The sequence below is a fragment of the Lactuca serriola genome, chromosome 4, assembly GCF_051521515.1.
Source record: "Lactuca serriola cultivar US96UC23 chromosome 4, Lser_US96UC23_V15, whole genome shotgun sequence".
In the NCBI taxonomy this organism is placed as follows: domain Eukaryota; kingdom Viridiplantae; phylum Streptophyta; class Magnoliopsida; order Asterales; family Asteraceae; genus Lactuca; species Lactuca serriola.
Genome location: NC_136411.1, coordinates 184,885,944 through 184,904,681, shown reverse-complemented (window position 1 = coordinate 184,904,681; position 18,738 = coordinate 184,885,944).

Genomic DNA, 18,738 nt, shown 5'->3' with positions numbered 1-18,738 from the left:
ACCAAATGGTAAAGAGAAAGGCTAAGTCTGAGATTATCCCATGTACCATTCCCAAAGGATATATATGGTTCTATTGGCAAAAAGGAAAGGGAATTGGTTGCGAAGCTACCAAATTTACCTAAGGATGTTAAAGTCAATAAGTTTGACTCTACTTCAGGTAAAGTCCATTGTCTAACTCTATTAAGATCCTACTTGGAGATTCTTATTACATGATGTGACTGGGTCACATGTTGATGTTTGAAGAATCAAAGAAAAGTGAAGAAACTTAAAGAAAGAATATGCTGAATCTGATCGCGTAGATGGATTTCTATCGCATAGTTTGAAGATCGGATTATTGAGCTACTTCTTAGGAGTTATGATATATTGCTGAGGAATAGATAACAACAAAGTTTTCATGTGCTTTTTCACTGTAAGGATAGGTTTTTCCGCAAAGTTTTAAAATAAAAGGAAATTTGTTTGATTTTATTTATTTTAAAATATCCTTACAATGGCATTTGTGAAAATCTTTGTTGCTTATAAGATTCCATTAAGAGCCAGAGTGGAAATATGAATTTGATTCTTTCATTTGTGGTAGTGTCGAAATTTACCAAATAAGGAAATACTCTCATCACCCAAGTTTCAATTGGACCGAAACTTGGAATCATACAAGGTGTTGAGTGGGATGTATGCGAATTTTCAAATTTGGAAAATTAAGATTAGTTCCGTGGTCACATGTATATGTGACTCAAGAGAAGGACTAAGGGATCAAGTACACTTTCTTGTGAACTTGTCAAAGTCCACCACAAAAGATGGATAAGACTATTCATCATGATGTACTAAGGTTTAGTAAATATGATTACACTTACAATTCTGAGACATTGGAAAAGTTTCAATGTATGACAGAACGAATAAGAAGAATCAAATTAGGCAGAAGGATAAAAGTTTCTCAAATCTGAAAAGATGGGAGAGTACTTTAGTATCATGTTTTAAGATCATCTTACTGATTTTGAGACCTTATCACAATTCAACCTCTAAGTGCATTCTGATAGCTAAGAAGAGGAATCTTGGTGCTGCTGAATCAACAATGATTTGGAAGGCTAGTAAAGCAAATTTGATTAGGAGATTAACTTCCCAAAAATTTATGGACAGGGACAATAGTGACACAGGAAATCCAGAAAAAGCATTCTCTTCCCAATTGAAAGGGATCGGCCATAGTCAACTCGGTTGACCAAATGGTAAAGAGAAAGGCTAAGTCTGAGATTATCCCATGTACCATTCCCAAAGGATCTATATGGTTCTATTGGCAAAAAGGAAAGGGCATTGGTTGCGAAGCTACCAAATTTACCTAAGGATGTTAAAGTCAATAAGTTTGACTCTACTTCAGGTAAAGTCCATTGTCTAACTCTATTAAGATCCTACTTGGAGATTCTTATTACATGATGTGACTGGGTCACATGTTGATGTTTGAAGAATCAAAGAAAAGTGAAGAAACTTAAAGAAAGAATATGCTGAATCTGATCGCGTAGATGGATTTCTATCGCATAGTTTGAAGATCGGATTATTGAGCTACTTCTTAGGAGTTATGATATATTGCTGAGGAATAGATAACAACAAAGTTTTCATGTGCTTTTGCACTGTAAGGATAGTTTTTTCCGCAATGTTTTAAAATAAAAGGAAATTTTTTTGATTTTCTTTATTTTAAAATACCCTTACAATGGAATTTGTGAAAATCTTTGTTGCTTATAAGATTCCGTTAAGAGCAAGAGTGGAAATATGAATTTGATTCTTTCATTTGTGGTAGTGTCTAAATTTACCAAATAAGGAAATACTCTCATCACCCAAGTTTCAATTGGACCGAAACTTGGAATCATACAAGGTGTTGAGTGTGATGTATGCGAATTTTCAACTTTGGAAAATTAAGACTAGTTCCGTGGTCACATGTATATGTGACTCAAGAGAAGGACTAAGGGATCAAGTACACTTTCTTGTGAACTTGTCAAAGTCCACCACAAAAGATGGATAACACTATTCGTCATGATTTACTAAGGTTTAGTAAATATGATTATACTTACAATTCTGAGACATTGGAAAAGTTTCAATGTATGACAGAACGAATAAGAAGAATCAAATTAGGCAGAAGGATAAAAGTTTCTCAAATCTGAAAAGATGGGAGAGTACTTTAGTATCATGTTTTAAGATCATCTTACTGATTTTGAGACCTTATCACAATTCATCTTCTAAGTGCATTCTGATAGCTAAGAAGAGGAATCTTGGTGCCGCTGAATCAAGAATGATTTGGAAGGCTAGTAAAGCAAATTTGATTAGGAGATCAACTTCCCAAAAATTTATGGACAGGGACAATAGTGACACAGGAAATCCAGAAAAAGCATTCTCTTCCCAATTGGAAGGGATCGGCCATAGTCAACTCGGTTGACCAAATGGTAAAGAGAAAGGCTAAGTCTGAGATTATCCCATGTACCATTCCCAAAGGATCTATATGGTTCTATTGGCAAAAAGGAAAGGGAATTGGTTGCGAAGCTACCAAATTTACCTAAGGATGTTAAAGTCAATAAGTTTGACTCTACTTCAGGTAAAGTCCATTGTCTAACTCTATTAAGATCCTACTTGGAGATTCTTATTACATGATGTGACTGGGTCACATGTTGATGTTTGAAGAATCAAAGAAAAGTGAAGAAACTTAAAGAAAGAATATGCTGAATCTGATCGCGTAGATGGATTTCTATCGCATAGTTTGAAGATCGGATTATTGAGCTACTTCTTAGGAGTTATGATATATTGCTGAGGAATAGATAACAACAAAGTTTTCATGTGCTTTTTTACTGGAAGGATAGGTTTTTCCGCAAAGTTTTAAAATAAAAGGAAATTTTTTTGATTTTATTTATTTTAAAATATCCTTACAATGGCATTTGTGAAAATCTTTGTTGCTTATAAGATTCCATTAAGAGCAAGAGTGGAAATATGAATTTGATTCTTTCATTTGTGGTAGTGTCGAAATTTACCAAATAAGGAAATACTCTCATCACCCAAGTTTCAATTGGACCGAAAATTGGAATCATACAAGTTGTTGAGTGTGATGTATGCGAATTTTCAAATTTGGAAAATTAAGATTAGTTCCGTGGTCACATGTATATGTGACTCAAGAGAAGGACTAAGGGATCAAGTACACTTTCTTGTGAACTTGTCAAAGTCCACCACAAAAGATGGATAAGAATATTCATCATGATTTACTAAGGTTTAGTAAATATGATTATACTTACAATTCTGTGACATTGGAAAAGTTTCAATGTATGACAGAACGAATAAGAAGAATCAAATTAGGCAGAAGGATAAAAGTTTCTCAAATCTGAAAAGATGGGAGAGTACTTTAGTATCATGTTTTAAGATCATCTTACTGATTTTGAGACCTTATCACAATTCATCCTCTAAGTGCATTCTGATAGCTAAGAAGAGGAATCTTGGTGCTGCTGAATCAACAATGATTTGGAAGGCTAGTAAAGCAAATTTGATTAGGAGATCAACTTCCCAAAAATTTATGGATAGGGACAATAGTGACACAGGAAATCCAGAAAAAGCATTCTCTTCCCAATTGAAAGGGATCGGCCATAGTCAACTCGGTTGACCAAATGGTAAAGAGAAAGGCTAAGTCTGAGATTATCCCATGTACCATTCCCAAAGGATCTATATGGTTCTATTGGCAAAAAGGAAAGGGCATTGGTTGCGAAGCTACCAAATTTACCTAAGGATGTTAAAGTCAATAAGTTTGACTCTACTTCAGGTAAAGTCCATTGTCTAACTCTATTAAGATCCTACTTGGAGATTCTTATTACATGATGTGAGTGGGTCACATGTTGATGTTTGAAGAATCAAAGAAAAGTGAAGAAACTTAAAGAAAGAATATGCTGAATCTGATCGCGTAGATGGATTTCTATTGCATAGTTTGAAGATCGGATTATTGAGCTACTTCTTAGGAGTTATGATATATTGCTGAGGAATAGATAACAACAAAGTTTTCATGTGCTTTTGCACTGTAAGGATAGTTTTTTCCGCAATGTTTTAAAATAAAAGGAAATTTTTTTGATTTTCTTTATTTTAAAATACCCTTACAATGGCATTTGTGAAAATCTTTGTTGCTTATAAGATTCCGTTAAGAGCAAGAGTGGAAATATGAATTTGATTCTTTCATTTGTGGTAGTGTCTAAATTTACCAAATAAGGAAATACTCTCATCACCCAAGTTTCAATTGGACCGAAACTTGGAATCATACAAGGTGTTGAGTGTGATGTATGCGAATTTTCAACTTTGGAAAATTAAGACTAGTTCCGTGGTCACATGTATATGTGACTCAAGAGAAGGACTAAGGGATCAAGTACACTTTCTTGTGAACTTGTCAAAGTCCACCACAAAAGATGGATAACACTATTCGTCATGATTTACTAAGGTTTAGTAAATATGATTATACTTACAATTCTGAGACATTGGAAAAGTTTCAATGTATGACAGAACGAATAAGAAGAATCAAATTAGGCAGAAGGATAAAAGTTTCTCAAATCTGAAAAGATGGGAGAGTACTTTAGTATCATGTTTTAAGATCATCTTACTGATTTTGAGACCTTATCACAATTCATCTTCTAAGTGCATTCTGATAGCTAAGAAGAGGAATCTTGGTGCTGCTGAATCAACAATGATTTGGAAGGCTAGTAAAGCAAATTTGATTAGGAGATCAACTTCCCAAAAATTTATGGACAGGGACAATAGTGACACAGGAAATCCAGAAAAAGCATTCTCTTCCCAATTGGAAGGGATCGGCCATAGTCAACTCGGTTGACCAAATGGTAAAGAGAAAGGCTAAGTCTGAGATTATCCCATGTACCATTCCCAAAGGATATATATGGTTCTATTGGCAAAAAGGAAAGGGAATTGGTTGCGAAGCTACCAAATTTACCTAAGGATGTTAAAGTCAATAAGTTTGACTCTACTTCAGGTAAAGTCCATTGTCTAACTCTATTAAGATCCTACTTGGAGATTCTTATTACATGATGTGACTGGGTCACATGTTGATGTTTGAAGAATCAAAGAAAAGTGAAGAAACTTAAAGAAAGAATATGCTGAATCTGATCGCGTAGATGGATTTCTATCGCATAGTTTGAAGATCGGATTATTGAGCTACTTCTTAGGAGTTATGATATATTGCTGAGGAATAGATAACAACAAAGTTTTCATGTGCTTTTTCACTGGAAGGATAGGTTTTTCCGCAAAGTTTTAAAATAAAAGGAAATTTTTTTGATTTTATTTATTTTAAAATATCCTTACAATGGCATTTGTGAAAATCTTTGTTGCTTATAAGATTCCATTAAGACCAAGAGTGGAAATATGAATTTGATTCTTTCATTTGTGGTAGTGTCGAAATTTACCAAATAAGGAAATACTCTCATCACCCAAGTTTCAATTGGACCGAAACTTGGAATCATACAAGGTGTTGAGTGTGATGTATGCGAATTTTCAAATTTGGAAAATTAAGATTAGTTCCGTGGTCACATGTATATGTGACTCAAGAGAAGGACTAAGGGATCAAGTACACTTTCTTGTGAACTTGTCAAAGTCCACCACAAAAGATGGATAAGAATATTCATCATGATTTACTAAGGTTTAGTAAATATGATTATACTTACAATTCTGAGACATTGGAAAAGTTTCAATGTATGACAGAACGAATAAGAAGAATCAAATTAGGCAGAAGGATAAAAGTTTCTCAAATCTGAAAAGATGGGAGAGTACTTTAGTATCATGTTTTAAGATCATCTTACTGATTTTGAGACCTTATCACAATTCATCCTCTAAGTGCATTCTGATAGCTAAGAAGAGGAATCTTGGAGCTGCTGAATCAACAATGATTTGGAAGGCTAGTAAAGCAAATTTGATTAGGAGATCAACTTCCCAAAAATTTATGGATAGGGACAATAGTGACAAAGGAAATCCAGAAAAAGCATTCTCTTCCCAATTGAAAGGGATCGGCCATAGTCAACTCGGTTGACCAAATGGTAAAGAGAAAGGCTAAGTCTGAGATTATCCTATGTACCATTCCCAAAGGATCTATATGGTTCTATTGGCAAAAAGGAAAGGGCATTGGTTGCGAAGCTACCAAATTTACCTAAGGATGTTAAAGTCAATAAGTTTGACTCTACTTCAGGTAAAGTCCATTGTCTAACTCTATTAAGATCCTACTTGGAGATTCTTATTACATGATGTGACTGGGTCACATGTTGATGTTTGAAGAATCAAAGAAAAGTGAAGAAACTTAAAGAAAGAATATGCTGAATCTGATCGCGTAGATGGATTTCTATCGCATAGTTTGAAGATCGGATTATTGAGCTACTTCTTAGGAGTTATGATATATTGCTGAGGAATAGATAACAACAAAGTTTTCATGTGCTTTTTCACTGGAAGGATAGGTTTTTCCGCAAAGTTTTAAAATAAAAGGAAATTTTTTTGATTTTATTTATTTTAAAATATCCTTACAATGGCATTTGTGAAAATCTTTGTTGCTTATAAGATTCCATTAAGACCAAGAGTGGAAATATGAATTTGATTCTTTCATTTGTGGTAGTGTCGAAATTTACCAAATAAGGAAATACTCTCATCACCCAAGTTTCAATTGGACCGAAACTTGGAATCATACAAGGTGTTGAGTGTGATGTATGCGAATTTTCAAATTTGGAAAATTAAGATTAGTTCCGTGGTCACATGTATATGTGACTCAAGAGAAGGACTAAGGGATCAAGTACACTTTCTTGTGAACTTGTCAAAGTCCACCACAAAAGATGGATAAGAATATTCATCATGATTTACTAAGGTTTAGTAAATATGATTATACTTACAATTCTGAGACATTGGAAAAGTTTCAATGTATGACAGAACGAATAAGAAGAATCAAATTAGGCAGAAGGATAAAAGTTTCTCAAATCTGAAGAGATGGGAGAGTACTTTAGTATCATGTTTTAAGATCATCTTACTGATTTTGAGACCTTATCACAATTCATCCTCTAAGTGCATTCTGATAGCTAAGAAGAGGAATCTTGGTGCTGCTGAATCAACAATGATTTGGAAGGCTAGTAAAGCAAATTTGATTAGGAGATCAACTTCCCAAAAATTTATGGATAGGGACAATAGTGACAAAGGAAATCCAGAAAAAGCATTCTCTTCCCAATTGAAAGGGATCGGCCATAGTCAACTCGGTTGACCAAATGGTAAAGAGAAAGGCTAAGTCTGAGATTATCCCATGTACCATTCCCAAAGGATCTATATGGTTCTATTGGCAAAAAGGAAAGGGCATTGGTTGCGAAGCTACCAAATTTACCTAAGGATGTTAAAGTCAATAAGTTTGACTCTACTTCAGGTAAAGTCCATTGTCTAACTCTATTAAGATCCTACTTGGAGATTCTTATTACATGATGTGACTGGGTCACATGTTGATGTTTGAAGAATCAAAGAAAAGTGAAGAAACTTAAAGAAAGAATATGCTGAATCTGATCGCGTAGATGGATTTCTATCGCATAGTTTGAAGATCGGATTATTGAGCTACTTCTTAGGAGTTATGATATATTGCTGAGGAATAGATAACAACAAAGTTTTCATGTGCTTTTGCACTGTAAGGATAGTTTTTTCCGCAAAGTTTTAAAATAAAAGGAAATTTTTTTGATTTTATTTATTTTAAAATACCCTTACAATGGCATTTGTGAAAATCTTTGTTGCTTATAAGATTCCGTTAAGAGCAAGAGTGGAAATATGACTTTGATTCATTCATTTGTGGTAGTGTCTAAATTTACCAAATAAGGAAATACTATCATCACCCAAGTTTCAATTGGACCGAATCTTGGAATCATACAAGGCGTTGAGTGCGATGTATGCGAATTTTCAACTTTGGAAAATTAAGACTAGTTCCGTGGTCACATGTATATGTGACTCAAGAGAAGGACTAAGGGATCAAGTACACTTTCTTGTGAACTTGTCAAAGTCCACCACAAAAGATGCATAACACTATTCGTCATGATTTACTAAGGTTTAGTAAATATGATTATACTTACAATTCTGTGACATTGGAAAAGTTTCAATGTATGACAGAACGAATAAGAAGAATCAAATTAGGCAGAAGGATAAAAGTTTCTCAAATCTGAAAAGATGGGAGAGTACTTTAGTATCATGTTTTAAGATCATCTTACTGATTTTGAGACCTTATCACAATTCATCTTCTAAGTGCATTCTGATAGCTAAGAAGAGGAATCTTGGTGCTGCTGAATCAACAATGATTTGGAAGGCTAGTAAAGCAAATTTGATTAGGAGATCAACTTCCCAAAAATTTATGGATAGGGACAATAGTGACACAGGAAATCCAGAAAAAGCATTCTCTTCCCAATTGGAAGGGATCGGCCATAGTCAACTCGGTTGACCAAATGGTAAAGAGAAAGGCTAAGTCTGAGATTATCCCATGTACCATTCCCAAAGGATCTATATGGTTCTATTGGCAAAAAGGAAAAGGAATTGGTTGCGAAGCTACCAAATTTACCTAAGGATGTTAAAGTCAATAAGTTTGACTCTACTTCAGGTAAAGTCCATTGTCTAACTCTATTAAGATCCTACTTGGAGATTCTTATTACATGATGTGACTGGGTCACATGTTGATGTTTGAAGAATCAAAGAAAAGTGAAGAAACTTAAAGAAAGAATATGTTGAATCTGATCGCGTAGATGGATTTCTATCGCATAGTTTGAAGATCGGATTATTGAGCTACTTCTTAGGAGTTATGATATATTGCTGAGGAATAGATAACAACAAAGTTTTCATGTGCTTTTTCACTGGAAGGATAGGTTTTTCCGCAAAGTTTTAAAATAAAAGGAAATTTTTTTGATTTTATTTATTTTAAAATATCCTTACAATGGCATTTGTGAAAATCTTTGTTGCTTATAAGATTCCATTAAGACCAAGAGTGGAAATATGAATTTGATTCTTTCATTTGTGGTAGTGTCGAAATTTACCAAATAAGGAAATACTCTCATCACCCAAGTTTCAATTGGACCGAAACTTGGAATCATACAAGGTGTTGAGTGTGATGTATGCGAATTTTCAAATTTGGAAAATTAAGATTAGTTCCGTGGTCACATGTATATGTGACTCAAGAGAAGGACTAAGGGATCAAGTACACTTTCTTGTGAACTTGTCAAAGTCCACCACAAAAGATGGATAAGAATATTCATCATGATTTACTAAGGTTTAGTAAATATGATTATACTTACAATTCTGAGACATTGGAAAAGTTTCAATGTATGACAGAACGAATAAGAAGAATCAAATTAGGCAGAAGGATAAAAGTTTCTCAAATCTGAAGAGATGGGAGAGTACTTTAGTATCATGTTTTAAGATCATCTTACTGATTTTGAGACCTTATCACAATTCATCCTCTAAGTGCATTCTGATAGCTAAGAAGAGGAATCTTGGTGCTGCTGAATCAACAATGATTTGGAAGGCTAGTAAAGCAAATTTGATTAGGAGATCAACTTCCCAAAAATTTATGGATAGGGACAATAGTGACAAAGGAAATCCAGAAAAAGCATTCTCTTCCCAATTGAAAGGGATCGGCCATAGTCAACTCGGTTGACCAAATGGTAAAGAGAAAGGCTAAGTCTGAGATTATCCCATGTACCATTCCCAAAGGATCTATATGGTTCTATTGGCAAAAAGGAAAGGGCATTGGTTGCGAAGCTACCAAATTTACCTAAGGATGTTAAAGTCAATAAGTTTGACTCTACTTCAGGTAAAGTCCATTGTCTAACTCTATTAAGATCCTACTTGGAGATTCTTATTACATGATGTGACTGGGTCACATGTTGATGTTTGAAGAATCAAAGAAAAGTGAAGAAACTTAAAGAAAGAATATGCTGAATCTGATCGCGTAGATGGATTTCTATCGCATAGTTTGAAGATCGGATTATTGAGCTACTTCTTAGGAGTTATGATATATTGCTGAGGAATAGATAACAACAAAGTTTTCATGTGCTTTTGCACTGTAAGGATAGTTTTTTCCGCAAAGTTTTAAAATAAAAGGAAATTTTTTTGATTTTATTTATTTTAAAATACCCTTACAATGGCATTTATGAAAATCTTTGTTGCTTATAAGATTCCGTTAAGAGCAAGAGTGGAAATATGAATTTGATTCTTTCATTTGTGGTAGTGTCTAAATTTACCAAATAAGGAAATACTCTCATCACCCAAGTTTCAATTGGACCGAAACTTGGAATCATACAAGGTGTTGAGTGTGATGTATGCGAATTTTCAACTTTGGAAAATTAAGACTAGTTCCGTGGTCACATGTATATGTGACTCAAGAGAAGGACTAAGGGATCAAGTACACTTTCTTGTGAACTTGTCAGAGTCCACCACAAAAGATGGATAACACTATTCGTCATGATTTACTAAGGTTTAGTAAATATGATTATACTTACAATTCGGAGACATTGGAAAAGTTTCAATGTATGACAGAACGAATAAGAAGAATAAAATTAGGCAGAAGGATAAAAGTTTCTCAAATCTGAAAAGATGGGAGAGTACTTTAGTATCATGTTTTAAGATCATCTTACTGATTTTGAGACCTTATCACAATTCATCCTCTAAGTGCATTCTGATAGCTAAGAAGAGGAATCTTGGTGCTGCTGAATCAACAATGATTTGGAAGGCTAGTAAAGCAAATTTGATTAGGAGATCAACTTCCCAAAAATTTATGGATAGGGACAATAGTGACAAAGGAAATCCAGAAAAAGCATTCTCTTCCCAATTGAAAGGGATCGGCCATAGTCAACTCGGTTGACCAAATGGTAAAGAGAAAGGCTAAGTCTGAGATTATCCCATGTACCATTCCCAAAGGATCTATATGGTTCTATTGGCAAAAAGGAAAGGGCATTGGTTGCCAAGCTACCAAATTTACCTAAGGATGTTAAAGTCAATAAGTTTGACTCTACTTCAGGTAAAGTCCATTGTCTAACTCTATTAAGATCCTACTTGGAGATTCTTATTACATGATGTGACTGGGTCACATGTTGATGTTTGAAGAATCAAAGAAAAGTGAAGAAACTTAAAGAAAGAATATGCTGAATCTGATCGCGTAGATGGATTTCTATCGCATAGTTTGAAGATCGGATTATTGAGCTACTTCTTAGGAGTTATGATATATTGCTGAGGAATAGATAACAACAAAGTTTTCATGTGCTTTTGCACTGTAAGGATGGTTTTTTCCGCAAAGTTTTAAAATAAAAGGAAATTTTTTTGATTTTATTTATTTTAAAATACCCTTACAATGGCATTTGTGAAAATCTTTGTTGCTTATAAGATTCCGTTAAGAGCAAGAGTGGAAATATGAATTTGATTCTTTCATTTGTGGTAGTGTCTAAATTTACCAAATAAGGAAATACTCTCATCACCCAAGTTTCAATTGGACCGAAACTTGGAATCATACAAGGTGTTGAGTGCGATGTATGCGAATTTTCAACTTTGGAAAATTAAGACTAGTTCCGTGGTCACATGTATATGTGACTCAAGAGAAGGACTAAGGGATCAAGTACACTTTCTTGTGAACTTGTCAGAGTCCACCACAAAAGATGGATAACACTATTCGTCATGATTTACTAAGGTTTAGTAAATATGATTATACTTACAATTCTGAGACATTGGAAAAGTTTCAATGTATGACAGAACGAATAAGAAGAATCAAATTAGGCAGAAGGATAAAAGTTTCTCAAATCTGAAAAGATGGGAGAGTACTTTAGTATCATGTTTTAAGATCATCTTACTGATTTTGAGACCTTATCACAATTCATCTTCTAAGTGCATTCTGATAGCTAAGAAGAGGAATCTTGGTGCTGCTGAATCAACAATGATTTGGAAGGCTAGTAAAGCAAATTTGATTAGGAGATCAACTTCCCAAAAATTTATGGACAGGGACAATAGTGACACAGGAAATCCAGAAAAAGCATTCTCTTCCCAATTGGAAGGGATCGACCATAGTCAACTCGGTTGACCAAATGGTAAAGAGAAAGGCTAAGTCTGAGATTATCCCATGTACCATTCCCAATGGATCTATATGGTTCTATTGGCAAAAAGGAAAGGGAATTGGTTGTGAAGCTACCAAATTTACCTAAGGATGTTAAAGTCAATAAGTTTGACTCTACTTCAGGTAAAGTCCATTGTCTAACTCTATTAAGATCCTACTTGGAGATTCTTATTACATGATGTGACTGGGTCACATGTTGATGTTTGAAGAATCAAAGAAAAGTGAAGAAACTTAAAGAAAGAATATGTTGAATCTGATCGCGTAGATGGATTTCTATCGCATAGTTTGAAGATCGGATTATTGAGCTACTTCTTAGGAGTTATGATATATTGCTGAGGAATAGATAACAACAAAGTTTTCATGTGCTTTTTCACTGGAAGGATAGGTTTTTCCGCAAAGTTTTAAAATAAAAGGAAATTTTTTTGATTTTATTTATTTTAAAATATCCTTACAATGGCATTTGTGAAAATCTTTGTTGCTTATAAGATTCCATTAAGACCAAGAGTGGAAATATGAATTTGATTCTTTCATTTGTGGTAGTGTCGAAATTTACCAAATAAGGAAATACTCTCATCACCCAAGTTTCAATTGGACCGAAACTTGGAATCATACAAGGTGTTGAGTGTGATGTATGCGAATTTTCAAATTTGGAAAATTAAGATTAGTTCCGTGGTCACATGTATATGTGACTCAAGAGAAGGACTAAGGGATCAAGTACACTTTCTTGTGAACTTGTCAAAGTCCACCACAAAAGATGGATAAGAATATTCATCATGATTTACTAAGGTTTAGTAAATATGATTATACTTACAATTCTAAGACATTGGAAAAGTTTCAATGTATGACAGAACGAATAAGAAGAATCAAATTAGGCAGAAGGATAAAAGTTTCTCAAATCTGAAGAGATGGGAGAGTACTTTAGTATCATGTTTTAAGATCATCTTACTGATTTTGAGACCTTATCACAATTCATCCTCTAAGTGCATTCTGATAGCTAAGAAGAGGAATCTTGGTGCTGCTGAATCAACAATGATTTGGAAGGCTAGTAAAGCAAATTTGATTAGGAGATCAACTTCCCAAAAATTTATGGACAGGGACAATAGTGACACAGGAAATCCGGAAAAAGCATTCTCTTCCCAATTGAAAGGTATCGGCCATAGTCAACTCGGTTGACCAAATGGTAAAGAGAAAGGCTAAGTCTGAGATTATCCCATGTACCATTCCCAAAGGATCTATATGGTTCTATTGGCAAAAAGGAAAGGGCATTGGTTGCGAAGCTACCAAATTTACCTAAGGATGTTAAAGTCAATAAGTTTGACTCTACTTCAGGTAAAGTCCATTGTCTAACTCTATTAAGATCCTACTTGGAGATTCTTATTACATGATGTGACTGGGTCACATGTTGATGTTTGAAGAATCAAAGAAAAGTGAAGAAACTTAAAGAAAGAATATGCTGAATCTGATCGCGTAGATGGATTTCTATCGCATAGTTTGAAGATCGGATTATTGAGCTACTTCTTAGGAGTTATGATATATTGCTGAGGAATAGATAACAACAAAGTTTTCATGTGCTTTTGCACTGTAAGGATAGTTTTTTCCGCAAAGTTTTAAAATAAAAGGAAATTTTTTTGATTTTATTTATTTTAAAATACCCTTACAATGGCATTTGTGAAAATCTTTGTTGCTTATAAGATTCCGTTAAGAGCAAGAGTGGAAATATGAATTTGATTCTTTCATTTGTGGTAGTGTCTAAATTTACCAAATAAGGAAATACTCTCATCACCCAAGTTTCAATTGGACCGAAACTTGGAATCATACAAGGTGTTGAGTGCGATGTATGCGAATTTTCAACTTTGGAAAATTAAGACTAGTTCCGTGGTCACATGTATATGTGACTCAAGAGAAGGACTAAGGGATCAAGTACACTTTCTTGTGAACTTGTCAGAGTCCACCACAAAAGATGGATAACACTATTCGTCATGATTTACTAAGGTTTAGTAAATATGATTATACTTACAATTCTGAGACATTGGAAAAGTTTCAATGTATGACAGAACGAATAAGAAGAATCAAATTAGGCAGAAGGATAAAAGTTTCTCAAATCTGAAAAGATGGGAGAGTACTTTAGTATCATGTTTTAAGATCATCTTACTGATTTTGAGACCTTATCACAATTCATCCTCTAAGTGCATTCTGATAGCTAAGAAGAGGAATCTTGGTGCTGCTGAATCAACAATGATTTGGAAGGCTAGTAAAGCAAATTTGATTAGGAGATCAACTTCCCAAAAATTTATGGACAGGGACAATAGTGACACAGGAAATCCAGAAAAAGCATTCTCTTCCCAATTGGAAGGGATCGACCATAGTCAACTCGGTTGACCAAATGGTAAAGAGAAAGGCTAAGTCTGAGATTATCCCATGTACCATTCCCAAAGGATCTATATGGTTCTATTGGCAAAAAGGAAAGGGAATTGGTTGCGAAGCTACCAAATTTACCTAAGGATGTTAAAGTCAATAAGTTTGACTCTACTTCAGGTAAAGTCCATTGTCTAACTCTATTAAGATCCTACTTGGAGATTCTTATTACATGATGTGACTGGGTCACATGTTGATGTTTGAAGAATCAAAGAAAAGTGAAGAAACTTAAAGAAAGAATATGCTGAATCTGATCGCATAGATGGATTTCTATCGCATAGTTTGAAGATCGGATTATTGAGCTACTTCTTAGGAGTTATGATATATTGTTGAGGAATAGATAACAACAAAGTTTTCATGTGCTTTTTCACTGTAAGGATAGGTTTTTCCGCAAAGTTTTAAAATAAAAGGAAATTTTTTTGATTTTATTTATTTTAAAATATCCTTACAATGGCATTTGTGAAAATCTTTGTTGCTTATAAGATTCCATTAAGAGCAAGAGTGGAAATATGAATTTGATTCTTTCATTTGTGGTAGTGTCGAAATTTACCAAATATGGAAATACTTTCATCACCCAAGTTTCAATTGGACCGAAACTTGGAATCATACAAGGTGTTGAGTGTGATGTATGCGAATTTTCAAATTTGGAAAATTAAGATTAGTTCCGTGGTCACATGTATATGTGACTCAAGAGAAGGACTAAGGGATCAAGTACACTTTCTTGTGAACTTGTCAAAGTCCACCACAAAAGATGGATAAGACTATTCATCATGATTTACTAAGGTTTAGTAAATATGATTATACTTACAATTCTGAGACATTGGAAAAGTTTCAATGTATGACAGAACGAATAAGAAGAATCAAATTAGGCAGAAGGATAAAAGTTTCTCAAATCTGAAAAGATGGGAGAGTACTTTAGTATCATGTTTTAAGATCATCTTACTGATTTTGAGACCTTATCACAATTCATCCTCTAAGTGCATTCTGATAGCTAAGAAGAGGAATCTTGGTGCTGCTGAATCAACAATGATTTGGAAGGCTAGTAAAGCAAATTTGATTAGGAGATCAACTTCCCAAAAATTTATGGACAGGGACAATAGTGACACAGGAAATCCGGAAAAAGCATTCTCTTCCCAATTGAAAGGTATCGACCATAGTCAACTCGGTTGACCAAATGGTAAAGAGAAAGGCTAAGTCTGAGATTATCCCATGTACCATTCCCAAAGGATCTATATGGTTCTATTGGCAAAAAGGAAAGGGCATTGGTTGCGAAGCTACCAAATTTACCTAAGGATGTTAAAGTCAATAAGTTTGACTCTACTTCAGGTAAAGTCCATTGTCTAACTCTATTAAGATCCTACTTGGAGATTCTTATTACATGATGTGACTGGGTCACATGTTGATGTTTGAAGAATCAAAGAAAAGTGAAGAAACTTAAAGAAAGAATATGCTGAATCTGATCGCGTAGATGGATTTCTATCGCATAGTTTGAAGATCGGATTATTGAGCTACTTCTTAGGAGTTATGATATATTGCTGAGGAATAGATAACAACAAAGTTTTCATGTGCTTTTGCACTGTAAGGATAGTTTTTTCTGCAAAGTTTTAAAATAAAAGGAAATTTTTTTGATTTTATTTATTCTAAAATACCCTTACAATGGCATTTGTGAAAATCTTTGTTGCTTATAAGATTCGGTTAAGAGCAAGAGTGGAAATATGAATTTGATTCTTTCATTTGTGGTAGTGTCTAAATTTACCAAATAAGGAAATACTCTCATCACCCAAGTTTCAATTGGACCGAAACTTGGAATCATACAAGGTGTTGAGTGCGATGTATGCGAATTTTCAACTTTGGAAAATTAAGACTAGTTCCGTGGTCACATGTATATGTGACTCAAGAGAAGGACTAAGGGATCAAGTACACTTTCTTGTGAACTTGCCAGAGTCCACCACAAAAGATGGATAACACTATTCGTCATGATTTACTAAGGTTTAGTAAATATGATTATACTTACAATTCTGAGACATTGGAAAAGTTTCAATGTATGACAGAACGAATAAGAAGAATCAAATTAGGCAGAAGGATAAAAGTTTCTCAAATCTGAAAAGATGGGAGAGTACTTTAGTATCATGTTTTAAGATCATCTTACTGATTTTGAGACCTTATCACAATTCATCTTCTAAGTGCATTCTGATAGCTAAGAAGAGGAATCTTGGTGCTGCTGAATCAACAATGATTTGGAAGGCTAGTAAAGCAAATTTGATTAGGAGATCAACTTCCCAAAAATTTATGGACAGGGACAATAGTGACACAGGAAATCCAGAAAAAGCATTCTCTTCCCAATTGGAAGGGATCGGCCATAGTCAACTCGGTTGACCAAATGGTAAAGAGAAAGGCTAAGTCTGAGATTATCCCATGTACCATTCCCAAAGGATCTATATGGTTCTATTGGCAAAAAGGAAAGGGAATTGGTTGCGAAGCTACCAAATTTACCTAAGGATGTTAAAGTCAATAAGTTTGACTCTACTTCAGGTAAAGTCCATTGTCTAACTCTATTAAGATCCTACTTGGAGATTCTTATTACATGATGTGACTGGGTCACATGTTGATGTTTGAAGAATCAAAGAAAAGTGAAGAAACTTAAAGAAAGAATATGCTGAATCTGATCGCGTAGATGGATTTCTATCGCATAGTTTGAAGATCGGATTATTGAGCTACTTCTTAGGAGTTATGATATATTGCTGAGGAATAGATAACAACAAAGTTTTCATGTGCTTTTGCACTGTAAGGATAGTTTTTTCTGCAAAGTTTTAAAATAAAAGGAAATTTTTTTGATTTTATTTATTCTAAAATACCCTTACAATGGCATTTGTGAAAATCTTTGTTGCTTATAAGATTCGGTTAAGAGCAAGAGTGGAAATATGAATTTGATTCTTTCATTTGTGGTAGTGTCTAAATTTACCAAATAAGGAAATACTCTCATCACCCAAGTTTCAATTGGACCGAAACTTGGAATCATACAAGGTGTTGAGTGCGATGTATGCGAATTTTCAACTTTGGAAAATTAAGACTAGTTCCGTGGTCACATGTATATGTGACTCAAGAGAAGGACTAAGGGATCAAGTACACTTTCTTGTGAACTTGCCAGAGTCCACCACAAAAGATGGATAACACTATTCGTCATGATTTACTAAGGTTTAGTAAATATGATTATACTTACAATTCTGAGACATTGGAAAAGTTTCAATGTATGACAGAACGAATAAGAAGAATCAAATTAGGCAGAAGGATAAAAGTTTCTCAAATCTGAAAAGATGGGAGAGTACTTTAGTATCATGTTTTAAGATCATCTTACTGATTTTGAGACCTTATCACAATTCATCTTCTAAGTGCATTCTGATAGCTAAGAAGAGGAATCTTGGTGCTGCTGAATCAACAATGATTTGGAAGGCTAGTAAAGCAAATTTGATTAGGAGATCAACTTCCCAAAAATTTATGGACAGGGACAATAGTGACACAGGAAATCCGGAAAAAGCATTCTCTTCCCAATTGGAAGGGATCGGCCATAGTCAACTCGGTTGACCAAATGGTAAAGAGAAAGGCTAAGTCTGAGATTATCCCATGTACCATTCCCAAAGGATCTATATGGTTCTATTGGCAAAAAGGAAAGGGAATTGGTTGCGAAGCTACCAAATTTACCTAAGGATGTTAAAGTCAATAAGTTTGACTCTACTTCAGGTAAAGTCCATTGTCTAACTCTATTAAGATCCTACTTGGAGATTCTTATTACATGATGTGACTGGGTCACATGTTGATGTTTGAAGAATCAAAGAAAAGTGAAGAAACTTAAAGAAAGAATATGCTGAATCTGATCGCATAGATGGATTTCTATCGCATAGTTTGAAGATCGGATTATTGAGCTACTTCTTAGGAGTTATGATATATTGTTGAGGAATAGATAACAACAAAGTTTTCATGTGCTTTTTCACTGTAAGGATAGGTTTTTCCGCAAAGTTTTAAAATAAAAGGAAATTTTTTTGATTTTATTTATTCTAAAATACCCTTACAATGGCATTTGTGAAAATCTTTGTTGCTTATAAGATTCGGTTAAGAGCAAGAGTGGAAATATGAATTTGATTCTTTCATTTGTGGTAGTGTCTAAATTTACCAAATAAGGAAATACTCTCATCACCCAAGTTTCAATTGGACCGAAACTTGGAATCATACAA